The following is a 26,462-nucleotide window of genomic DNA, read 5'->3' as shown; positions in this document are numbered from 1 at the left end:
AAAGGGTATGGCATGGACTTAGGATCATACTTTTTTGTTATCTAGGTGTTTTGTAATGAGAGATTGTCTTAAATAAAAAATAATGCAGTCACTATTATAGTTCGAAGGATCTGTTAAAACAGAACTAACAAGCAGCTTCTTTCCTGAGATGCACAGACATGTCATAGTCCCACAAGGACTGTGACACAGAGGTTTGTACTCTAAATGATCTCCTTTCCTTTTCTTTTATTTTTCTTTCTTTTCCTTTTCTTTCTGAAAGCTGAAAAGAAAATAGAATAATACCTATCTTGGGCTCTTTCTGGAGTTTTGAATTCTCTTTAGAGACAAGAAGATAGCGTTTCAGTGGATAGAGCTAACACTACAGAATTAATAAACATTAAGTTAATGTGAATTATACTCTTGATGGTCTGACAGGGTGAACAAAAATCCCATATCTGTATCTACCAATAAATGACAGGAAAATCGAGTAACAAAAAAATCTTTTCCATCTTTTTTTTTTTTTTTTTTTTTTGTATTATGTGTTTCATAAAGCAGAGCTATGCAGAAAATTAAATAAAAATTAAATGATAATTAAAAATAAATCAGTTTGCAACAAATTATGAACGGCTTTCCTTTTCATAGGGGACATAATTTTCAATCCTTACTTAAAGAAGGAAAAAATGTAGCGAGGATGATGGCAAATATTCTCATGAGTACAGCCGAGAATTTGATTTTTCTTGTCTTCCCGGAATATTTTCTGATGTTGCTGACTGTTTCAAATAGTAAGGAGGAAAAAATTACATTACTGGAGGAGCTGCAAGTGGTCCCAATTTGACTGAAAAATTCATGTACTTCAGAACCATGCAGGGTAGGTTGCTCCTCTATAATTATTGTTGAAACCAAAAGATTTTCCCCCTTGAAGGAAAAACAATTATGAACTACAATAAAATGGTTAATTATATTTTAACATAACTTTACCTTGAGGTAAGTTTTAAAGCTTCTACAGCAATATAAATTTCAATAAATAATTTTGTCTGACAGCCATAGAAATGAGGTTATTAGGGCTAGCAGTAAACAGTATTGTTCCTAAGCTCAATGAGTTTCCCATTACTTATTAAGAGGCACTGATATAAATTCCTTGGGGAGAATGTTAGAATACAGTATATATGTTAAAGGTTTAATAAGTTAGCAGGGAATTATCTTACTTTTGTCCACATTCTTGATAATGTCTGTGGCAGGAGAGTTATGGACTCCGTTGCTAGTGCAGAAGGAAGATCTTTATTGTACGTGCTTACAACCTTGTATCCCCGCACAACAACCCCTTGGTCACATGTACCAACCAGGCGCCTCGTGCTGTTTATGTCTGGCGCAAGTAGCTACCAAGTTCGTTTACTCATTTGCAAGGCTGTCTTTCTTTGTCCCACAAATGTCTACTGGCCTAGACAAATAAGAAGCTAAAAAGAGAGAATTTTCATGCGAACGAACTGTTGTGCATGTATAAAAGCAGTTGTCTTGTTTTTGTTTAACAAGGAGTAAATAAAACATATTCCTTAATTTTGTTCACTGTTTCACTCTTTTCAAACTTACATTGTTTAACTATTTGTTTTGGTTTTGGTTGTTTATTTGTTTGTATTTTCTCTCACTCTTTCTAATTCTTGTAGAGTGGTACCGTAATGACAGTGCTACACAGTGGCTTACCACCCATGGACAGTGTAAATACTGTTCCCTAAGATAGTCAAGGCACCAGTATGTTTATATTTGTTTACCACTTATTCTCTTTAATACCTCTTTACATTATTTTGAATATTATTTTCCAGAAATTCTTACATTTCTGCTGCTGATTCTGAATTCCTTGTTCTGAACAACCAGTCTGGTAACTAAAATATTTTTCATGCTGCAGATTTAATATATCTATGATGGATTGCATAGCATATCTAAAGACAACACGATTCTTCCCTATAATGGGAAAAAAAATCTAATGAGAAACGATTAATTAATTATCAGTAAATATATCAATGTCAGCTGCCTAGAAAGTAAGAGAGAGGAATCTTTACAAACAAAAATCCTACAAAACACAATTTTCCCCTTTATGGAAAAAAATACTATTGTCATGCTTAAGTTTGCAGATCACTTGCATTTCTATGTATGGATATGATTTCAGTATAGCGCCTAATTTCTCATGAGATTCTATGCTTTAGAATCTTAAAAGAGTTGAAAAACTTTAAGGATATGATAAGAACGAGTGAAAAGTCTACACTAAGTCATTATTTTTTAGCTAAAAGAAAATCTGGTCACCTTCTAGTTTGGAGCAGCTGAAACCTATCAAACAATTGAAACGAATTTGTTCAGAGCTGAAGCTGTCATACTCTATTAATGTAAAAAACAAATGAAGTGCTGCTTCTGACTTGAGCTCACCAATTCATACGAGCTCTCTCCCATTTCACTTGACAGTTGTGGACATTGAAATAATACAAAACATAACCCAATCAGCAGACTGTGAAGAATATGGAAGCTAAAGACAGATGTTCAAAAGCTATCATCACTTTTCAGCTTTAATTATATTGACATGGAACAAACAAGTGATAAATCAACTATTTTATGGTATAATAAGCTTTACTCTACCTCTTAACCTAATGCCTCCTTGGGTGGTTTATTTCAGGTATGGAGAAGACCATAGGCTTCTCTATTTAGAATCAAAGACTCATTACAGTTAGCAAAGGCCACTTAGGTCATCTAGTCCAACCCCACCCCATCCCTACCATGCCCAATAGCTGTGTCCCTCAGTGGCACATCTCCACAGTTCTTGAACATCTCCAACCGTCCATCTTGAATATCGCAAGATCCAGTACATAGTTGAAGGACTCACAGCAGACATATAGAAATATTTTTGTTTGCAATATTTTTTGTCAGCTACCTCCATGCTCTGATCATCTGATTTTAAGTCCAGAAAAGATAAAAGCCAGGGACTTCAAGGGAATTACTAATTTCCAAGTTCCTGCAAGACTAAGGAACTTGGTACACACAGAATACTGTAGAAGGTGGCTTCCCATTAATCTGACTCAAGGAAGAAAATTCTCTTCTCATTCAACCTGCCAATTGGGTTAAGCTTCAGTATTGAATTAGAAGCATAAATTAGGCTCCACAATTAAGATATTGTCACTGAAGGCAGTGTTACCTGCTCTGTATACTGTGCTTCTAGGTACTATACCTCAGAAAAGGTGCTTAAGAAATAACTCTTCTTTCCTCCATCTCTAAATACACACACACACGCATGCATACACAAAAGAATAAACAATATCCAAAAGCATTCTAGATTGTTTAGTTACTCTGATTTTGCAGGTGCAGGATTTTTGTTTGAAGTCCTGTTGAGTCCAATTTGTCTACTTCTGGTGTCTTGTAACCCAACTAGAGATGTCCCAGTACAGAAGGTAAAGAAATGATAACAGTCATCCCTTACATGCCCTCATGTGTTTACTCAGTTTGCACACAGCCCCTGGGCAGCACACTGTGGGAAGACCAAGACACAATGATTTCAGCATTTTCTACTTGTTATATTAGCAGCTTACTATGAAATAAAAGCAATTGAAAGATGTACATAGACAGCAGGTTTACACAAACTTTAATGCTGTGTTCGTAGACTTAGATGACTTTCATGATAATGCTTCTCCATTTGTTTGGGGAGGCTACTGAATATTTAATGATGTTCTAATTGTTGTTGGTTGTTCTGATTAGTGTTAATCCATGTGGCACCTACAGCGTGCTGGCAGGGGGCGCTTTATAAATGAAAATGGTCATTACTTCTTGCTGTAAAAAACTGAGTCACTTACATTTAGGGAAATGGACTGAAATTTTTCAGATGGATAGTTTTATGAGTTCAGAATAAAAAATAATACATTTAGCTTGTTAAGCAGTACTGCAAAGTAACAGTCTTGTTCAGCACATGGCTTTTTCTCAATTGAATAGACTCCATCTGGAAAACTTACAGCTTGCTAAGCCATGAGACAGATGTAAAGGTAGCATTTGTACTCCACAAATGAATCCAGACGTACATTTATGCCATATTCATATAACTCCTCAGACATGTAGGCAGCAATAGTATTGTTCTTTGTGGATTTAAGCTCTTGCATGATTTGCCTAGGAATTGCTGCAACTGCTTTTTATCTTCAACACTGATTCATGCGGTGGAGGTGGTTATAATTTATTGTACTATGTCCAGGACTCTGGTTTTAAAAATTTTCTCATCTATTCCAATGCAAACAATTTTCAGTTCTTTTCTTTTACAACGATTTGGCCTCCTGCACATATAATTGTATTTTGCGTTGCTTATATGACAGTTCATATATCCCCATATCTAGTTTGTTTATGTAGTAATATCACAGCTAGACCACTCAAGAACTTAGCAAATGACCTTTCCTTATCTTCTGCCAAACACTACTGAGGTTGAGACAGTGCTGATTTTCTAAGACAATGCTAAATTTTATGTTCTTAATAGCCATTTTCCGCTACAACAAGAAAAATCGCTGCAGAAAATTGTCTTCTCAGAGGTACACTTACAGATGCTGTGAAATGCTAGACTGATGAAGCTGTAAATCAACAGGTTGTCCTTATCCTCAGACTAGGTGATGCTGTGCTGAGTCAGCACACATTATTTGATTTGTCCTACTCATGTGCTTTCAGAATAACCTATAGAAACTGCAACCTTGGAAGAGAAGGCTTTGATGAGTTCCCTGTGGTCTAAAATACTTCTGATGGCTGAGAATGCTCCTACCTAAGCTGTGTACTTCTGCCCATGGCATGATAGAAAGACACTTGGATGAAAAGCTCAGAGTTGAAGAGGTCAGAAAAAAATTGATTACGTGAGATTTAGATAAAGTTGAACAATTCCGATTTACTTCTTGAGGTGATGACAGTTTCAACAAGAAAAGGGATAATAGAATTCTATATCCTGTGACCTCATACATGAGTCACTTTTCTAGTTCCACATTGAAGTTCTTGCTGCCTTAAGTCATTGTGATTATGCACTTAATCCAGCTGAGCATAGCCTAGAATTAGATATCTTAAATTTTATGTTAACTAACTATGCAAAAACACTGTTACTTGTAAAAGATTTGCTTGTAAACTTTTATTTTCCTTCCACTTAAAAAACAACAACAACAACAACAACAACAAACTTGTTTTAAAACCTTGAAAGATGCTGTAAAAATGAGAATTCTTAAGCAGTGTTTGAAATATCCAGATCCCTGGTTAGTATAACATGTTATAGTTATACTATATTATAGTATACTTATACTATACTTATATATATATATATAAGTATATAAGTATATACTTATATACATATATATATAAGTATATATATACTTATATATACTTATACTATACTACTGCAGCCCAAAATGCATGAAGTCATCATTTTGAAAGCCAGTTGCCAGCATAAAGCAACATCTCTTTGTATTCTTCTTCTCCTATTACCTATATTTTCCTCCTCTGACGTATGCCCTACAAAGACAGACTGAGGGACCTGGACTTGTTCAGCTTGGAGAAAAGAAGGCTACAGGATGACCTCATTACTCCCTCTAGGACTAGAAAGAATGGCTTCAAGCTGCACCAGGGAAGATTCAGGCTGGACGTTAGGAAATACTACTTCTCTGAAAGGGTGGTCAGGCACTGGAATGGGCTGCCCAGAGAGGTGGTGGAGTCACTGAGCCTGGTGGTGTTCAGAGTGTTTGGATGTTGTGTTGAGGGACATGGTTTAGCGAGAACCATTGGTGAAGGGCGAATGGCTGGACTGGATGATCCTGTGGTTCTTTTCCAACCTTGGTGATTCTATGATTCTATGATTCTATGATTACAGACTTCCAGTACATGAAGGGAGCCTATAAACAGGAGTGGAATCAACTCTTTGAAAGGGTTGATAATAGCAGGATAAGGGGAAATGGTTTTAAGTTGAAGGAGGGAAGATTTAGGTTGGATATTAGGTGGAAGTTTTTTACTGGGAGAGTGGCAAGGTTCTGGAACAGGCTGCCCAGAGAGGTTGCGGATGTCCTGTCCCTGGAGGTGTTCAAGGCCAGGTTGGATGGTACCTTGGGCATCCTGGTCTAGTATTACATATGGAGGTTGGTGGCCCCGCCTGCGGCAGGGCAGTTGAAGCTTCCTGGTCCTTGAGGTCCCTTCCATCCCAAACCTTTCTATGATTCTATGGTTCTATGCCATTATAACATATACTTTAATATGAGATTGCTCTTCTGATGAGTAGCAAAGCAAAAATTGTAGGATTGTAAATGCATTTATCTGTAATCAGAAGTATATGAAATAAGCAGATCATAAAGTTGGCTATACATTGTTGATATTATTACAATGTTGTAATTTGCATATCTAAAATAATTTTTGTTTGATCACTCTCTATGGTCAAAATAAATGTTATAATTTAGCTAGGTAGGTTTTTATTTTTAGTTGGAAGAAAAGTAAACCATATTCCCTAAGTTCCTTTTAAAAGGCAGGAGTAACAGAATCATAAAAAATAAAAATGCTATTAAATAGGCTATAAATTTCAAAGTGATACATGAATGCAATAACCCAACTGGAGAGTTGGGGAAAATAATAAAAACAGCCTGTTATACTACTGACAGTGGAAAGACTACAAAAATCAATAAAAGGAATTTAGGAATCTGAGAAGATGTAAGGTATCTGCTGAAGTACAATAGAATTTTAAAGAGGAAAGTATAGACAGCTTACAATCATCAAGAAAAGCAAACTTGTTCTTTTTTCTGAAGATTTCTGGCTTGTTGCTGTTCTTGTTTGTTGTTTTTGTTTGTGGTTTATGGAGGGTTGTTTGCTGCTTTATTCATGTTGGTTTTTATTTATTTATTTATTATTTGAAACATTTTGTTTCAAATGAAGCAAAAGCATGAAAAAGGACTCCGTGAACCTTGCCATTATAAATTGATGCATTTAGTATCTTGTCCTTGATAATTTCAACAGAGCTAAATACAGTGGACATATAAATGTAATTTTACAAAAGCTTTGAAAATAGTTAAATCACATAGTAAGATTAGTTCAACATTTTCAGTAAAGGAGTTGAGGCTGTTTTCATGACAAAGAGCTGTGGATTTATGAAACCATAGCACAACTTGCTTATTTCATCATTTAGCTGTTTCAGTAATAGATATTGGAATGCATTTCCATGCATTCTCAGCAATCGGTTGTCATTTAGAATGTTAAGCGTACAACACTTTCTCTATTTTCAGGGTCCATCAATTTTTATTTCAAAGCAAAATTCTTAAAGATCTCTGAAGAAGGAGTAATCCACCTTCTATGCTGTTTTTTCTCTTTTATCAAAATTCTTCATAATGTTGCAATTCTTAATATTTTCTGTCACTCAATCTGTTTGATTATTCAATATTCATACAAAAGAATTCATATTTTTAACACACTTCACTCTAACATTTGTGATTGTTCACCTTATGACAATTGAGAGGAATTTGGAAGAGGTATAAGAAATATATAGATATGTTTCTGGTCATCCAAATAATACAACATTGTAATTATATTCCTTTTTTCATTCATTCATTCCATTCATTCCTTTTTTTTAGGTCTGATAATTCATGGGACAACCTTCTTTCAGAATGCATAATTGCAAAGAAAGAACATTAGAAAAAGCTGATTGTCTAAAAACTACTAGAACATATGAATAATATCATGCTCTTACTTGCAGAGAAAGAACATTAAAATTGACTGTATATTTAAATTTAAAGCAATTGGGCTCTTTCTTAGAGAGATAGAAAAAGACAATGCTTAAGTGAATTGAGACAATCTAGATTTATTTCTCTTATGACATTTATAGCAAATAGCTACATGAGTATGTACTGCCCATTTGCAGCATCTATGATTTGGTAAGCAAACTGATATGAAAGAAAAAGGAAAAAAAAAAAAAAGATTAAAAAAGAAGACTATGAAGCTGCTTTTGAAGATACACACTCTACAACACCAGAGAAAACCAGAGTTCTCTGTATAAAAAAACTGCAATGTGGACATAACATGTAGACAGCTCTGGAACCCTAGTCCTTGCTGGAAAAGAAAATAGCCTCACACTAAATCAAATAGCCTACTCCTCAAAGGCATCAAGTCATCAATATTTGCAATAAACTGCAAGAAGTCTTTATGTCAGAATGCTATTATTGTTCTTTTTTTTTCTTCTTCCAAAAACTCCTATCAGACACTAAAAAACTTTGAGTTCAATGTTTGCCACACTATGAAAGCTCATCTGAAATATATGACTTAGATAGGGAAAATTTTATTAAAATTATTCTGAGTGGTGGAAAAGACCTAACTCCATCAAAAAGAAAAGTATTTCCCAGAAAACAAACAAACAAAAAAAAAACAACAACAACAAAAAAAAACTATGTCCCTAATACTACTTCTAAAATAGCAAAACTCATGCAAAGTTATAAAAACACCACTTTAAAGCATTTGTCTTAAAAACACCTGTTAGGTGTATTTCTCAATAAATTACACTTTATATTTTGTGAGTTAAATAATTTGACAATTCTCTTTCTTGTGCTTTAATAAAACTACAGCAAGATGTAGTTCTATATATCTAAGCAGGTATTTATTTAAGTGTCCTATGGAGTTCAGAGTGTTAGCAAAAGTGAAAGAACATCAAAAAAGCTACCGGATACTGATAAAACTGTAGCTAAGTGCCTCTATATTAAATTGAAGTCATTGTGAAGGAGAGCAATTATAATCAGCATATGAGCACCAGCTAGAATAGTAGCATGGATGAGCTTGTTGAGAACACAGAAAAGATTTGTGAATATCTGAAACCATCACCTGCTTTGGCAGTGTCCCATCCTAGGTTATCTCTGTACTAGAAAATTATTACTTTGTACGGAGGTCTTTGAAACATTATTTGGATTTGTTTGGGTATCTAAAGTAACAGGCTTCCTAGGGAAGTTGTCATGGCCCCATGTAGCCAGAGTTCAAGAAGTGTTTGGACAACACTCTCAGATATGGAGTTTGGGTTTTAGGTAGTCCTCTGTGGAGCTGGGATCTGCACACTATTATCCTTGTGGGTCCCTGTGAACTCAGGATATTCTGTGATTCTGTGATTTGAGCTAGCTCTTTCTTCAACAGTGTGTACGCTTCAGCGTGATTCATTCTAAAATCACTTTAACTTCCCAGTCCAAACGTGCAGAAAGTGTAATAGTAGAATATTTGATATGTAATAAATATATGCTTAAATGAGTAGTATTTTATGTCATTAGAGAATTGAAGAATATTTTAAAAAGTTTAAAAAACTCTATAACACATTTAATGAAATCAAAGCAAGATAAGTGTAATTGTTTGAAACTTGAACATAAGAAATTCCATACAAGCATATGGAAGAACTTTACAGTAAGGGTGACTGAACATTGGAACAGGTTGCCCAGAGAGGTTGTGGAGTCTAATTCTGTGGAGATATTCAAGACCCATCTGGATGCCTACCTGTAGGTAACCTGCTTTAGAAAGGGAATTGTACTCAGTGGTCCCTTGAGGTCCCTTTCAACCCCTGAAATTCTGTGATTCTGTGAAGTGCAGTTCAGGGCAGGCACACTTTCATCATAGAAGTAACTCATAGCACAGAACATAGAGGTGTCCACTGTGGATTCATCTACATTAGTATTTTGATTCATCTTAGGGTGCTTTTGAAATGCACCCTAAGGTACCCATTCACCATGATTTGATTCACATTAGCAGCTGTGGTTGCATGGGCTGGATTTCTTTGGACAGAAACCACATTGACTGATGTCTCCTGGCAGCCTGTGTAATGCACTCTGACTGTGAATGTTCCCTCATACGCAGACTACACTGGATGTAGTCAGAAGTAAATGGGACATTAGACCAGCAGCACCAATAATTTCACTCTCCAGGTTCATTTGCATTATACTACATCACCTGTGGTATATAGAGGGTTTTATTCTTCCAAAATAGGGTCTCAAAAAGCTAGGGTTTCAAATAAAGAAATGTTCTACCTTCTTCCTCAGATACGGGGAAGGTGAAATTCTCCTCAGTGAGACATGGAACAGTTCGCCCAGAGAAGCTGTGTATGTCCCCATTCCAGGCAGTGCTCAACACCAGGGTAGATGGTGCTTTGGGCAACTGGAACTAGTGGGAGATGTTGCTGCCAACAGCAGGGGTTTAAGAGTTACTTCCAGACCAAACCATTCAGCAGTTCATACTAAGACATATCAGATGTCATAGCTATGCTAACGTATAACTCAATATATGTTTGGAGTCACTGGAAACCATCTTATTACAAATATCTGAATTCTTCATTGCTATGTATTCTACAGTCAAATTGCATGTTATTAACTACATTTAAAATATATTATCCCAGACAGTTATGTTGTGACTCTGTGTGTGTTTTATTTTGTGACCACTGTCAAAAATGTAGAACAAGTAATATTGCCATTGCAAATGACTTTTTGACCTGCATTAAGACCAAGATTTGACTCTAAAAAAAATGAATAGCAGACTTTTGACAATCACAAAGGAAGTATGTATTATTAGTTAAGAAATTAACAGAAATGTAGCACAATTTTTTGAAAAACATGTAACATACTTACACTCTTTGTGGTAACTGTAAGACATGTTTTTTGTAGAGAAAATGGCAATTCCATTTCAAAAAAACAAGAATTTAAATGATTTGTAATCTAAAGTCATTTGGTAGAAGTAGGTTGAATGAATTTATCAATATCCAAATCAGTGATATTTTTACTAGGACTCAACTTGGGTAATCACTCAAGCATAGCCTAATTCTACCCTCATTTGATGTAATATTTCATCATATGTCATAATTCTACTAAACTCAGGCACAGCAATTCTCCTTTTGTTGAAGTCAAATCCCATGTATTTGAATGATTCAGGTTCTCTCCATTCATATTATGATTAGTGCCGAATAAGTATCTGCAGAACTGACCTTATCTGCCAATTCCTTTCCACTACCTGCCAGGATTGGATTCCAAATTTCCTTGGAATTACTGTTGCTTTATTTTACCATTCAAGGACATTTTACTCTATCAGAGACAAGTCTATTCCTTTTTATTTTCACACTTTTTAAAACTTTTTGTTTTTCCTTTCATTTTTCCTTCCCTTCCATTCCTTAGTCTTGCACTTACCCTTACTCTTACCCTTACCTTTACCCTTATTTTTACCCTTACCCTCTCCTCTCCTCTCCTCTCCTCTCCTCTCCTCTCCTCTCCTCTCCTCTCCTCTCCTCTCCTCTCCTCTCCTCTCCTCTCCTCTCCTCTCCTCTCCTCTCCTCTCCTCTCCTCTCCTCTCCTCTCCTCTCCTCTCCTCTCCTCTCCTCTCCTCTCCTCTCCTCTCCTCTCCTCTCCTCTCCTCTCCTCTCCTCTCCTCTCCTTACACTCAACACCACACAGCCATTCACTCACTGTCCACTTAGTGGAATGGAGGAGACAATCTGATAAAACCCTGGGGTTAAAATAAAGACAATGTAAGAGGATAGAAAAAGGAAGGAAAAATAATAATGATCAAGGAATATACAAAACAAGTGATGCACAGTGCAGTTGCTCACCACCTGCTAACCAATACCCAGACAGATCCAGAGTATCAACAGCCTCCCTGAACAACTCTCTATTTTAATTTTCAGTGAAATGACATGTGGTATGTATCTTTGGTGACATTGGGCCAGCTATCCTTGTTCTGTCCTCTCCCAGCTTGTTGTGCACTCCTAGCTCCTCGCTTTCAGGACAACGGGAGAAGCTGAAATGTCCTTGTCTCTGAGTAGCACTGATCAGAAACAACTAAAACATTGGGGTATTATCAACATTATTCTCACCACAAATCCAAAACACCTCACTGTACTAGATACCAGGAAGAAAATTATCCCAGCTGAAATGAAAACAAATACACAGCCAAGATTAAAATGATAGAATCATGAACATAACTCTGCAAGGCCTTATAACTAAAATGAGTCTAGTTTTATGGTCCAGAGTATACTGTTTCTTTGAAGGGCAACTAGCAGCAAGAACATTCAGCCTGTCACTAGATTAATAATTGAATAAACCTGTAACATAAGGGGTATTCTTATATATATATGTAAATATATATATATATCACTTTTGTAAAGAGAAATAATCTTCAAGTAAATGAGTTTTTCTCTAGTGTAGAGGACTTTTCTGTAAGCATATACTATAGCCATCTACTTACATAATGGCAAAAGACAAAAGTTTAATTATTTGTCAATAGCTGCAACTCAGCTTGACAGAAGCAAAGAATGAAGTCTGATAGTTACCAAGTTCAGGTTTTGTTCTTAATTATACACATAACACACAATAGATGCATCTATACAGGGAGATCAAAACCAAATCCAATGTTATTTTAAAAATTTACCCATTATCTACATAATATTGAGTGTTTAAAAAAAAAAAAAAACAAAAACAATTCATGACATCTTCAGAATATCAATATGCTTGGTTTGCTTTGCTTTGCTTTAACACGTTTAAATGAATAACATTCAAAACAAGTTAAGTCATTTTTACCTGCACAGCATACCACAGTCTGAGATCAAGTGTCAGATAAGATCTTATTTATCAAATTTTCCAATATTTTTCTTCTCATTTTTGCAAGCAAATCTGACATTGTTTCTGTGATGTTTTATTTTTGTACGATGTTTTTTCTTTTTTTCTTTTTTTTTTCCCTTAAAGACTCGGTATGTATTTTATAGCAAAGAAGGATTATGTATCCACTACATATTTGAAATAGAAATCAGAGCCCTGAAAACACAATTATTCAAAAACTTATATTCATAATTTCCCTCTTATTTCTCTCCTGATCTTGACAGCAAACTTTGTGTTCTGTGGCCTAATTTTAACAAGATGGTCAGAACCCATTTAAACTTTGACTGCAGGCTGTCCTGTCCTCCTAGGAATTTGTCTGTAGATAGGACTCCTTCAGGTAGAAGAAGCCCTTAAGCCCAGATGTCCCACTTGCTATCATAAAAAAGTTACACTTATCCTGTGGTTTGAGCTGAATCTTGGACTGTCTGAGTTTATTGAGTGGGGCTCTGACAGTACCTGTGGGACAATATTTTCCTGGAGGCATTACAGTCATGCTTAGGAATTTCCCTAACCCACTCAATTTTGCAGCAGAGCATCTTAAGTGCCTCAGTGTCTAAATGGTTGTTCTTGTAAACCTGTGTATAACTTGGATGAGGGGATAGAATGGATAGAAGTTTGTTGATGATATGAAGCTGAGAGGAGTGCCTGAAACACCAGAAGTATGTGCTGCCATTCAATGAGACCTGAACAGGCTGAGTTCAGTGGAGAGAATCATAGAATCACAGAAAGAGAAGGGCTGGAAAAGACCTCCAAGATCATTCATTCCAACCATCCGTCTAGCACCAATATTTCCTCACTAAACCATGTCCCTCAGTACCACATCTAAATGTTTCTTGAACACCTCCAGGGATAGTGACTCAACCACCCCTCTGGGCAGCCCCTTCTTGTGCCTGAACACTCTTTCAGAGAATACATTTTTTCTAATTTCCAACCTGAACCTCTCCTGGCATAACTTGAGTCCATTTCCTCTAGTCCTATTGCTACTTACACAGGAGAAGAGGCTGACTCCCATCTTGTCACAACCTCCTTTCAGGGAGTTGTAGAGAGGAACCTGATGAGTTTCAACTAGGGCACGTGCAGAGTCCTTCATCTGGGGACGAATAACCATATGCATCAGTACAGGTTAGAGGCTGAGCTGAGGGAAGACACCTCAATGGAGAAGGACCTTCATATCCTGATGGACAACAAGTTAGTCATAAGCCAGCATTGTGCCTCTGTGGACAGGAAGGCCAATGGTATCCTGGGGTGCATCAAAAAGAGTGTGGCCAGCAAGTGGAGGGAGGTGATCCTGCCCTGGTAAGGCCACATCTGAAGTTCCTTTTTCAGTTCTGGGCTTCTCAGTTCAAGAAAAACAGGGAACTTCTAGAGAAAGTCCACCAGATGGCCACAGAGATGATGAGGGGACTGGAGTACCTCCTGTACAAGGACAGGCTGGGAGACCTGGCTGGTTAGCCCAGAGAAGAGAAAGCTGAGAGGGGATCTTACCAGTGCTTGTGAATATTGAATGGGCAGGAGTCAAGTGGATGGGATCAGACTCTATTCAGCAGTGCCCGGCCACAGAGTAAGTGGAAGTAGCCACAATTTTTTTTTTTTTTTTTTTTTTTTTTTTACTTTGAAGGTTACAGAGAACAGGAACAGACTGCCCAGAGAGCTTGTGGCACACCCTCTCCGGAGATATTCAAGACCCATCTGGATGCTTTTCTATGCAGTATACTGTAAGGAACCTGCTTTAGGAGGAAATTGGACCAGATGGTCTCCATAGATCCCTTCCAACCCTTACAGTTCTGTGATTTGTGATTTTTTACCTATAAAACAAGAGGAAAACTTAGGTTTAGCTAGTATTTCTCATACAAGCCAAGCTAGGGGCTGAGTCTATATTATAGCTATAATTATTCTAATAAACATAAAATTAGATCTTTAAGATATAGGCTTGAAATCAATTCACCTGTAAATCTTGTGTTAGAGACAGCCAGCAATGCATTTCTTAGCAACAGTCATGCATTCAAATGTTTGCAGATATTGGTCGCAATTATAGGAGAGACAAAACACAAACAAAGCTTCTGTTTAAGCTTATCCAGGCTGATGGGAAGGGAGTAGGAAAGTAGACATAGAAGCATAATTATAGACCACTAACCTTCCTCTGAGCATCTTCTCTTGAAGAGTTAGAGAATTCCTGCCGGAGTGCTACAGAAGTTTTGATGAAAGAAGCACTCAGAGGAGCCGATCAAATCTGGGCTGATATCAGCATATGTAAGTTGAAGACTTTTCTCATTATTTGGCTGATTTTCTGCCAGGAGACACATCTGCTGGACTTCTGCAAGAACCCTGTGGGAATGTAAACCTAGGCAAGTCACATCAGTCTGCTAAGACATATTTATGTAACATCATTAGTTAACTTCTCATCAAGGGGTGCACTGGCTCAGGAACACATTCAGGCCTTATTGGGGATTGGGGAAATCATGTGGGAGACATGTTTGCCATCTGATAGAAAACTACATGAAAACCAGTGGAGAATTCTCTTCTGAGGGATAACTACTCTTCAGAATTACTTAGCAAGTTGCATGAATTACCTATTTTGAAAGATCGATTCCCTGTGCTGTTGTAATCTCAGATTTAAGACATATGATTGAACTCTTAGCAGTATTAATGGTTATGGTAAATTAATGAAAGTTTCATGCAATTTTTTTATATGTTAAATATTCTAAAGAGTTAAAAGCTTAGCGCTTTTGCCATTTCAGGTTAACACTTCCACGTTATCATCATTTTTTAGTTTTAAAATATATATACACAGAGTTTTAATACCCTGAGATGGTTTTACATCTTGTTTTTTACAAGGAGAGGCAGAAGAATGTGACATGAAAGCACAATGTATTATTGTCTTGTCCGTTAACTACTTGCCTAGTTTTATGCTTCAGATATTTGGCACACTAAACTCTTGCTTTCCACTTTCACACGCAGAACAACACCTCTAATATGTCTTGATGCATTGAATATGTCAATTTCTTCTTCTTAGATGGTTTTTATGTTGTTTATTTTGTTTGGTTTGGTTTTGACCAAAAAAAAATGAACCCAGATTGAAATAAAGATAAGGAAGAATATTGCACTGCAAATAGTTGACTTTCTTTTATCAGTTTTGTGATTTCAATTCTGACTGAAAAAAATATATATTTTTTAGTTAAATAATTTTTAGGGTTAAAATTATCATGGAAAATAATGGGTTTCAAATATTATATTGTAATGTAAGATTATACTGTAAGACTTCCAGCCTTTTCTTAAGGAAACACATAATGCATCCTCAAAAACTATATGTCTATTTCCAAACTGTGAGCAATTAATTGCTACATTCTTCACAGTAGAGGTTTGTTGTTTGTTCGTTTTTTTTTCCCTCTACTATTTTTCCTTTGCATATATATAAATGTTACCACATTATTAAATGTGTTGAGAGCACTTATCTGCATTGAGAAATGGTATTGAATTTTTCCAAGTTGTAATGATAAGCTAAAAGTAAGCCCTGCAAGGTAAAATCTATTTAAAATTTGGGAAAATATGTCCCTCAAGCACAGCAAACACAGCATCAAAGTGAGAACTACCAATTAACTTCCACATTTTTCACAAAGGGCATTAAATTTCAGGGTAAAAATAAAACCAAATGATGTATGCCTACTCTCTGTGAACAATAGATCACACAAAATGAGCTTTAGATGTGATATTTTTCACCAAGTTTTCAACATTCAACTGTCCTGGAAAATATTTGTTTCGCTGTTTAAGAACACTTTTTTTCCGTGTGAAATCATATCACTAGGTATGTGTAAAAAAGAAAGTATAGCTCAAACACAATGAATTAAAACATGAGCTCCTAGGCAGCCTGAGACACTTAGAGGCAAGACCCAGTTTTGACACCCTTGTTCACAACATGTAAGCAATACTGCTATATCCATCATCCAGATCTTAATACCAAAACCCCAATAAAATGATAAAATGCTGGATGAAAAGATTTCAAGGCTGTCATCTAGGCAATGCAAGAGATACTCAGAAGAGGTGTGACTCTTTAAGACATGAATGTCAAAGGTGCTTTGGCAGGAGCCAGGGCATTCTATGGACCAGCTGTTCATAGATTCAGAGATGTGCCTAGGCTCTTCCTTCTTGAACCACCTAAGAAAGTACAACATCCTGATCCAAACAAGGAATAGCCTAATTCCCAATTCTATATCCACAGAAAATATTTTATTGTGTGGGAAAAGAAGTGCACTGCTTTGGTTAGACTGAGCTACAGGCATTTAGTTTATGTCCAGAAAGGAGAATGTTCCATACAGTATTTGAAGGCACTTCAGATGCTGCTGCCATGGAAAGGAAGTTCCTATGAGATGGTGTGGGTGAAATTTCCCCTTTCAGAGAAAGGAACATAGAATACAGCAGACAACTGGAAATAAAAATATATATTTTGTACTGATGGAGTTTGCAAATAGTGTAAGAAAGGAGAGAAACAAGACAGTGGAGTGCTTGAAAATAGTCCTAATGAAATTATACTTTGGTTTTCTAGGCTACTTTGTATGACAGAAGAATACTTGCGGTGCATAGAGTTATTAATTTCCACCATACATGCTCTACTAAACTATGGGCTTGATACTGAAGTTTTAGATATGAATTTACATGTGAGCCATACTCCCAATGCTCTGACTTCTAGCACTACTGAGTGTAGATGGTTTCTGTTAACAGTGTACGTCATCCAAGAAAAAGAATACAACACATACATCATATAATCATAGAGACATAGAAACATTTGAGTTGGAAGGGACCTTTAAAAGTCATCTGGTCCACCTTCCCTGGCAATGAGCAGGGGTACCTACAGCTTCATCAGTGTGCAGAGCCCTGTCCATCCTGACTCTGGGTGTCTGAAGGGATGGAGTATCTACCACCTCTCTGGGCAATCTGTTTCAATGCTTTACCACCCTTATTGTACAAATGTATTTCTTAAATCCAGTCTAAATCTCCCCTCTTTTAGTTTGAAACCATTGCTGCTTGTCCTGTCGCAACTGATCCTTCTAAAGAGTCTGTCCCCCTCTTTCTTATAGCCCCCCCTTTAGATATTGAAAGGCCACTATCAAGCCTATGTCATGCCCTTTTCTTTTCGTGGAACACGATAGTTAGCACAATTGTAATGGCTACACTGGAGCTGGGGTTCTGTAATGCTGCACATCAGCCACAGCATCCCAGAACTAAGGATAACTCTCACAATGCAGCATGTCCCATCGCTCAGTCCTCCAGTAGTTAGAAACAATGCAGCAGTTTATATGTTCTTGTTATAAAGCATTTTGAAAGGGTTTTCCACATCACAGAATATGAAATATAGGTAGATGTCATCATAAAGTTCTTCCACTTAAACAAGGTTGACATGGATAAGACAAATTGTGTAGAAAACACAGAAGATAAAATAATATACACTCCACCAAAACTGAAATTAGTGACAAAATCTTGACTGACAACAGAAATATTAAAATTTAACCTAGAGAAGAATAAAAATTCTGAGATTTGTATTTTGAGACTTCCTAATTAAAGTTCTCAACCTGACGTACATTTAAGCACAACTTCAGATGATTTGTTGGTTGTTTTTGTTCTGTTTTGTTTTGTTTTTCTCTTTGTTTGTTTGATTGTTTGCTTGGGCTTTGATTTTTTTTGTTTAGTTTTCCATTACTGGTATTACAAACAGTAAATAAAAACCATAGGAATTGCAAAGAACTATTAGAATATTTTAGGTAGTTCTTGTATTTCACCTCATGGAAAAAATGTTTCACATTTCAGAAAAATATATAGTGTTCCCTGGTGAATGCTTGGCAGTATTATGTCCTTGGAGAATGTTATGTCTCAAATCCAGATTTAAAGTTGTTGACTTCTGTCTTAGAACTTGCAATGTGTTACCATATATTAGTTGCTGTTCTGTATAGTGTAAATTTCTCTGGGTTTATAAACATCTAATCTTACTCCAATTCTACAGAATCTTTTTCTTTGAATTGGGTTGATAAGTTCTGTAAGTCAGACTATAATTTCAGTGAAATACCTGTTTTATGAATTGTAAATGCTCTTGATTTCACCAGAATATTGTCTCCTTTTTTCTTGCTGTGATTATCAGAAGACACTGTAAGGAGCCTCCATTATAGCCTGACTGTATTCTTATATCTTATATTCAGTTTTGCCAAACTGAACATGTATGATTTATTTCCAGTTCGAAATTCTTTTTTTTTTCAGCATGTGTATCATCTCCTTAGCTTTTTTCTTAACTTCACATACTTGGAGAGAGGTTTCAAAATATTTCATTTTACAGTCTGAAAAAATCCAATCAGATTCAATTCCACTGAATGAGATTTTGATTTTCTGTTAGTGTCATGCCTATGTCTATAAAAAGTAGCAACACTGCAATATGAATTTGAATTTTTTCAGGATTATACCTAACCTCCGTTCTACATACTACCAGCAGTAATGAAGCATCATGTACACACATATACAGTAAAGATGAAGAGAGCTGGAAAAAAAAACTTGTTGGAAATATCAAAGGTATGTTCAGTTCTGACTCATGGTCATGTGATAGACTTTATGGCCTCTGAAGTGCTTCTGAATTGCTTGTGATTTGAAAGAACCCCAAGATTACCCTTATTTCACAGATGCATGACAGAGCCACAGTCTCTTTCTTACCTGGGATACATCTCATGTAACTGCCTCCTGCTTCTGAACACCTTGTGCTGTTTTTCCAAAGAAATATCTTACAAATCTAAGTATGAGATCAATGAAGATAAATTTTTGGAATGTAGCTACATAAATACTCAAAGAGGCATGTAGGCAGGCATGTAAACATGATACATCTGTCTAATCTCTCCTTAAAGAAGAGAGTGTTCAAGAGAATATTTGGGTAAATTCTTCATTTGGAGGCTGTGTTTCAGCTCCATTGACTTCCACAGGGATGAGAATACTGCAGACTTGGATGTGACTCTATTTGGAAAATCATCAGGAAAAAGCCTTCAAGATTGTAACAATGGTTCTAGCATCACCTGAAGTTTCCAAAAGTTGCAATAGTGGCCTGATTTCACTTTGGGATCAGACACTTTCTGTTAGAAAACTCAGCTGCATTTCATTACATTTTTTTAAAATTCATGTAACTATCATTCTATTTGTAACAATCTAATTTTGGAGATTTTTATTATAGGTATTTATATAATTATTTATAAATAAATTAATTTCAGAATTTAATGGGAAAACCACTGAAATGTTATATTTTTTAATAAGAATATAACAAAATGAGTGGGAAAGAAGTGTTAATTATTTAATAAAAATACAGCAATGGAGAAATAGCTCATGAAAGAGGGGAGAGAGCATTTTGTGAGTAAGCACTCCGACTTCATAACTAAATCCTTATCAATAAATTTTAAGTCTCAGTAGTATTAAGAAAAAGGAGAATGTTTTTTTAAGATTGCACTCATAACAATTTCTCCAAAGGATTTTTAAATCCTTTAAAACTTCCTTTAAATCTTCCCTTTAAAAGGGAAGTTAGTGGTTTCAGTACGTGTTCTGCTTAAGAAGTCTGTTTGAGTGAATAATTGTTTGAAGAGAAAACAAAAGGACAAGGCAACAGCCATCCACAGACAATGTGCCACCTTTGTTTAGACTTATTTAAAAGTCATTACACTGTCTTTACATATAAGTAAAAACTTATAAATTGTCATGTTGAAGGATAAAAAAGATCTGTCCACTAATTCCCATTCTCACTCATCCGTGGAAGGTAAAAATGTATTTGAGAACAAATTCCATTCAAATTTCTTAACTCTTAGATAGCTATGGCTGTATCTAGTTCCCAAATATTGAAACCTGATGTATACGCTATAATTTTTCTTCATGTGACTAGTGATTTCTAAATTGGTGAATATGTGTGAAAATTAGACAAAAATAATTTTTAATCAGCCTCTTTTGTACGCAAGAATATGTAATATTGGTATCTGGTAATAGTGCAAGCTTTTTTTTCTGTTCTCCTGAGTTATTCATGAATAAGTCTCCTGTTCAAAGAACTCAGGACTTTGTCACATCATACTTACATTTTTTAGAGTTTTACTTCTATATATTTATGTTTCTCCTGGAGATCTTGTACATGATAGACAGCCTGGATCTGCTTGAGAAATGGGTTTAAGCTAAAGTCAATTTCCAGTGCATTTTGAGGTCACACCACCCAGATTTAAATTACATCATACAGATAGATGTCCAGAGGTCAAGGTGTGTTGCATAATCTCCTGCCAGATCCCAGAATTTCAATTAGGAACTCCAACCATGTCTGGAAAATAAGAGAATATGTTCAGGTGAATATTATCTCAGGAGAAGATGGTTGCTATGTTATGTAGACTCCTCTTAATCCTTGATGTCATATACAGACAGAAACAGAAATCACTGTATGTATGTAACAGCACTGGTGAAATTACAACTTTTTGCACAGGTACAAACAGACAAACAGTCTATATTCTCTGAGGTGTCCAGACCTGTGCCAGGTGTCTTACCTAAGGTTGTACCGGAGTATTTTTTTTCTCTAAGTTCAAGTATTTTGCCTCTTAGTGTCATTTTAACGACATCATTAATTTAGATATACACAAATGATCATAGGAGTTGTGTTATTATGTGAGACTTATGTTTCCAAATATGACTGGACATCAAATGTTACCACTGTTTATAATGTTTGAATAAGCTGGAATGTGAAAATTAGATGATTATATTCAGCTAATATATCCCAGCCCTTAACAGCTGACAGGTTTTTTTTGTTTGTTAATTGGTTACAATATGAAACAAGAACCATATATAGTATTCTGTTTGTAGAAAACACATCTGGATCAATGTTAGCAAGCTAACTTTATTTGCTCTAAATAGAAGAATAATCATAAGTAGGTCTATAAATTAGGTTCTTACATATCAAATAAGAAAATGTTAGGAATCTAAGACAATTGTTAAGATCAGTTGAACTAAAGACCACAGGGATTAAAATACAAGACTGACGTAGATTTTCAAAAATTCAGTGACAAAATTATCCCAAATAAAAGCAGAAAACACATGATTTTATAGCTTAAAAATGAATTGGATAAATAACCCTAAAAAATTAAAAAACATGAGAAAAAAGGAGATCATATAAGCAAGAGACATAACATGTAGAGAGCAAAATTGATGTTTCCCACAGACAAGTTCTGATAGACTTGTAAAATTATTAAAAGAAATAACAAAGGCCTCCTTGCACAATAGAATGAGTAATAAAATGTGGAAAGAAATAGAGTGAACAGAGAAGAAAATTAACAGTGTTGAATGTTTGCAAGGGTGAGGGAAATGGATAATTTCTAACCCACATTTCTGAAAGGGCTGGGACATGAAATTACAGGCCTGGGAGCAAGTATTTTGAATAATTCTAGCAAGATAAATCTAACACCTTATTTGAGAACAGCAAATTAACACCTATATTTAGGTGGGAGGAGAGAGAAGTGATCTAAGATACTACAAGCTTGTTAATCTAATATTCATCATACAGAAGGCTTTAGGCTTGTTTCTTACAAAAAAAAAAAAAAAGAAAAAAATGAAAAGAAATACAGAAAAAATAAGTAGAATATAAAATTATGTGCAAAGCCAGCAAAATGCCATGCTTGCTCTTGAAAGAAATTTGATAGTCAAATAAAAAGATGGTAGCTCTAACATACATGGATTTTTGCAAAATATTCAACACGCGCCAAAGGGAAAATATTGAGTTACATTAGAAACTGAAAGATGATCGAAAAGTAGAAGATAGATGTTCGAATTGTAATAAACTGGGAAAATATTGAATGGAAATTATATATCGGTGCATGTCCCAAGTCCCCACAGGAGTAACAGTGTAATAGGAATGGAGACCATCCCTATTATGAAAAAAGTTAGTCAGATTAAGTGCAGAGAAGGGTATTCAGGAATCACTGGGAAATGAAAAACTTCTCTTATGAAGAAAGACTGAAATAGTTTGGTTTCTTAGCCTTGCAAAATGAAGGTTAAGTAGGGATTATGCTAGCTTCCTGTAAATATATCAGTGATGATAAACGTCCAAGAGGTGAAAGGCTATTTGACACAAGAATAAATGAAAATAAACTGGAACTGAAAAAAACTATTGTTGGAAATTAAAATAAGGTTACTGGGAACCAGGAGTCTGGAAAAGTGTCCAATACAAATTGGGCAAAATGCTTAATTAATTTTAAAGTTTGATTCATTTATGAAATAGGATGTGTAAAGTAATTGCCTGTAAAAGCAGACTTTGAGTGCATTAATCTATAAAGTCCCTTGCAGTATGTTCTTATTTGTGGTGCAGAAGAAGTGGAGTTTATGACATATGATAATAATCTATTTGCATATTTAATGGGAACAATCATGGCTGTACAGCCACGTATCTGATATCCTTTCCTGCAGTACATTGAAATAATTGGACAAAAAAAAATTAAAAGCAGCCTGGTCTGCTGAGTGCACACAATTTGTCATTTAGTCAGTGGTTTCTGCTTATTCATTATCATCATCCAGCATTCTCTATCACAGAGATATTTCTATGGACAAATGAGTTAAAGCAAGAATGACAATATGCAAAAGAGATCAGAAAATAGCAGGCCTTTTTCCTCCTCTCTTTTATTGTTTGGTTAAGGAGCGTGTCACTGTGATCAGCACTCTTGATAACGTATGTAAATGTTTAGAGCCTGCTACTCCTAGGCTGTTACTTGTGTAGTCTTATCACAACAGCAATCTGATAGAAAGTGATAGGGATCAGTTCCCAGGAGGAGAAAGCTTAGAATGACTTTTTGGTTCAAATAGCACCATGACATTGTTAGTTCTGGCTTGATAATTCTGATGTGGTTTTTGCCTTCAGGTCACTGAGGTATCTTCAACCTTGAGGACTTTTATTGTGTTCTTTGATAATTCTAAAGATTTCAAGCTGTGCTTGTGATTAGCTTAGTATTTTAAAAAAATGTTATGTAATGTATCCTCAAGATTACTGTAATGAGAAGTTACTATCCATATTTTCAAGTTGTTACTTAAAAAATAGGAATGTCACAGGGAAAAATTCTAAATTTGAGTAGTTTGAATCAAAGTAAGATAAAATCAGTTTGTTTTTTCATTAAGAGATCATAGTTAACTAACACCCAGTGAAATATGCATTTAGGATGAGTATCAACAACACAGTAGATAAAATGCAGCATTAGACTGCCAAAATCCTTAAAATGTAATTACTTGTCTCTACACACTCTTCTATGACTAAGATAAAACAATTCTAATCACACTTACAAAGACTCCTAGGGAAGACTTCTGGCAGCAACAAACCAGGTTTTGGCTTTTCTATTTCTGTCTGTAAGAGTAGACAGAACATTCACACTTTTCCCCACTGCTGTTCAAAGTTCATATTATTTAATAGCTTATTCAAGACAAATCTCTTATTTCAGAAGTCTCTATAACTAAGCTGCATAATGATCATCTTCCTTTTTACCACTACTAGTCTGGGGCAAGTGCTATCCAGACAGTTTTGAGTGTTTCAGCTACAGACACTGTTGCATTCATATCCTTGATGAAAGAATACTTATTAACCAGGCCAGGTTTCCTTGGAAGGGCCAAACAAGCTTCCCCAGAGATTGTAATTGCAATGCTAAACTATAAAACCCACCTTAATGAGTATCTGTCATAAGCAAACGGACAGAATTTCGTAATAGAGTTGACTACAAACCAAGAATATTAGGTTTACCATGCTATTCTGTATTCTAGAAATGAATGTCACAAACAATCAGACAAACTATTATGGCTAAAACAGAGCTGCTTCAATAAAAGTCTGAATAACAAATGATCTGTTAGACAAGTACTGGAGTTCAAAATGTGGAAAGGCAGAGTGCTATTTTTTCCTGTCTTGTAGTTTCCACTTGAAATTTTTTTGACAGGAGAATTGACCAATCTCTTAGTCAATAAGTCAAAAATCACTCATTTTTTTCTTCTAAGAAGTCTGAAAAAGTAGGTTCTTAAAATTAGATCCCTTTCATAAATCAGGTTAAGCATCTGGAATCTGATATACACTTCCCAAATCTTTGTATTCTCATCATCAACAAAAGAAAGCAAAACAATAATGGAGAATTATAGAAAAGTATAGTAGAGTTTATAATCTTGTTTTCTAGAATAGGGGGGAAAAAAAAAAAAAAAAAAAAAAAAAGTCCTTTCAGAATGGGACCCAAAGGGTGATACTGAAGGATCATTTAAGAAGATACTAAGCTTATAAAGTCATCATCTTACTTTTTATCATTTTGAGATTCAAGTCATTATCATCTTGAGTCTGTTAGACTATAGAAGCCTAACCATTTTGAATGTGGTTAAGTACTTACTTCTTTCTCAGTGTCTTAATCTGTAACGTAGATTAACCCCCTCCGCCTCTTCCTCACATCCTCCACATGTAATAACAACAGCTAATTATTCCCCTTAAGAATCTTCTCTACTACTACTATTGAGGAGGAGAAAGATTGAGCTAGCATTTTATAGGGGATTCCTTGTTTTCCTCAGGCTTTGTGAGTCATCTCTACATCTGCACACTCTTCCTTCTGACAGAATTGACAACATTCACCTGATTTAGCTCCTGGGAAGAGCCAGAAAAATAACTTTACTGTTTTGGGATGAGCGTGAAGAATCCTGTGTCCTATTTCTAACCTGTTCCTTCTGTATTTATGAGGCAGCTCCTTTTCTATGACAGATAATTTCTTATTATTACAATAAGATTTTTACTTATTTCTTGTCCAGTCCTGTAATGCTAAGTTCTGTAGTCTTTTTGCATTTGTAGCCCTCACTGAGATTGAGTGAAATGTTGAGAAAGTCATTATTTATTCCTGCTCGTGCTTTTATACAAAGTCATTCAAGTCAAATTGAAACCTGGCGTCTACCTACCTGTCAAGTGATATCCTTCCTGTACCTTATAATCTGTGGTTAGATTTTAAGATCTCAGAAACTGAGGTCTTATATGAAAACAAGGAGCAAGCTTCTCATAAGTCGGCAGTGAACTCACTGCTGGTATGTGGCTCAAGATTTCTCAGAAGGACTGTTTCCAGGATGACAATTTGTTGAAATTTGTCTTGAATGAGTTGCAGTTCTTGGCACATTCTTCTTAGTCAGTTGAAGAAAGTGCTGCTAAGTGAGAGGTGTTGGAGTAGAAAGCTTTGTCTGTAATAACACCTTATTTAAAAAGAGAATCACACTTCAGATTGGAGCCCCACTGCAGTTATTTTATCAGTCTTTTCCCATTTATGATGTTTGGTATTCTCTTTGAACTGACAATTAACTGGAGAGTGAAGATTTCAATTAAAAATCAATTCTGAATATCAACTTAATTAAGCTGTCTGACAATAAGCTTACACTGAAAACTGAGTTAGGACCACATGCACTGGCCCTTGTGAGCTTCACCATCTCTGTAGCCCTCCTTAGGATGCTCTGTAACAGTTTTATGTCCTTATATTATGGCTCCCAAAACTGTGTGCAGCACTGGAGGTGAGGCTGCACCAGTGCAGAACAGAGCAGGAAATTTTAGTTCTCTTGAACTCAGACTAATGAGTTATCTTTTTTTCAGAAGCTGAGATTAGAAGCACCCAGTCATACTTCCATCAGTGAGCAGATATCAAGAAGAGGTTTGCCACATTAAGGACTTCTGTAAGCAGCAACATTCCCAAATGAATCTGAAATTGATTAAAGTTAGATGAAGCCAATGAATGCCTCATTCATACACATCTACAGTGTACTGTAAGAAGATTATGACATTCTTTCATCTTTTCTTCCCATATATTAAAAATAAATTAAATATTGTTTAAGAAAACAAAATAACAA

The sequence above is a fragment of the Gallus gallus genome, chromosome 3 (assembly GCF_016699485.2).
Source record: "Gallus gallus isolate bGalGal1 chromosome 3, bGalGal1.mat.broiler.GRCg7b, whole genome shotgun sequence".
In the NCBI taxonomy this organism is placed as follows: Eukaryota; Metazoa; Chordata; class Aves; order Galliformes; family Phasianidae; genus Gallus; species Gallus gallus.
The sequence above is the reverse complement of the archived record's forward strand: the minus strand, read 5'-3'. Positions refer to the sequence as shown.